Consider the following 1,428-nt stretch of genomic DNA (forward strand, 5'->3'; position numbering starts at 1 on the left):
CGCAATATGATTAATTAAAGGTGACGCTCGCCACCTACGAAGATCCCTCCGTCTCTCTCTCCTCCATCATATTTTTCCTTCTCCTCGCCCGTCCAACCGCCATTGTCCCTCTCCGTGCGCTAACCTACATATCCATGCTTTTCGGATTAACCGAGGAGAAAGAGAGAGAGAGAGAGAGAGAGAGAGAGAGAGAGAGAGAGAGAGAGAGANTCTATATGTGAAGTGGAAGGTTTCTCGGTGATAACCGACGCTTTGATTTCGCGAGTAACGATTAATTATAGCATTAACGACGAGAAGGAACGAAGGAGAGTTGGACGACGGAGAGTATCTTAGTATTGGTAAGACATTGGATGAATTGGATGGCTTTAAATTACGTTACGAGGAATGGAATCAACATTTTGGAATTTTGAAACGAGAAATAAGATATTATAAAGTATATATACTTTTTATCGGGCGGTTAACAAAGTTGAATTTTCATTCCTCGTACATTTCGATACGCTTCTCGCTCGAAGCGTTGGACGAGTGTTTCTCGAACGCATGCGCGGAGATTAGCTACTAATCTGTTTTATTTCGCCTTATGAATTTCATAGGGCGATCACGAGACACTACTTTTCACCGCGAGAGCGGGGCAATCTTTTTCCCTTAAAAGCGCGGAATAACGTTCCGTAACTTTTAGCACGAGGGAGGGAGGAAGGGGAGAGGGCGTGTTCCACTCTTCCCCAGCATGAATAGAAAGCACCTTTAATTAAAAAGGAAAAACTTACGACTTTACGACGGGAGGCAAGATTACGTAGGAACGAATAACGAATTTTCAACCTAACCTATGCGCATCTTCGGTATAGTAATGATGGTAATAGTAGTTTCCTTCGATTTTTTATCCCATGCATGCATGCATGCATAAAACGTTTCGTCGAGCACGTTTTTTTGTAAAGAGAAAGAAAGAAAGAAAATGTTTCGAAACCTCAAAAAGAGACAGATTACCCCCTCTTCTAGTGAATTTTTCCTCCTTCGACGCAGGAGGATAATGGATCTGTTTTCACGAGCCACGAACACGACAAAGATCCACTCGCCGGTTAAACTCGCCGCTAAACTCCTTCCTTCCTTCCTTCCTTCCTTTTATACCGACCGAGCGAACCTCTTCCTCTCTCTCTCTCTCTCTCTCTCTCTAGGTTGACCGAGTTCCCTCTCGAAATTTTCCTCGTCGGAATATGAATAAATTTATCGAAAGCCCGAAAGACAGTGGAGCGTGGCTAGCGTGGGAGGGTGGTTCTCGATGGAGGAAGGGGGGGCTAAATGACGGTGGAGGGGGAGCGGGTTCGAGGGGTTCCAAAAAGAGTTTGAAACTGCTCGGGCACCCCTATATTATAAATATCAGGCATGAAAGATGGCGCAGACAGCAGCAGCGGCAGGGAGGCGATGGGTATGGGG

The sequence above is a fragment of the Apis dorsata genome, unplaced genomic scaffold (assembly GCF_000469605.1).
Source record: "Apis dorsata unplaced genomic scaffold, Apis dorsata 1.3 scaffold_93, whole genome shotgun sequence".
Classification (NCBI taxonomy): Eukaryota; Metazoa; Arthropoda; class Insecta; order Hymenoptera; family Apidae; genus Apis; species Apis dorsata.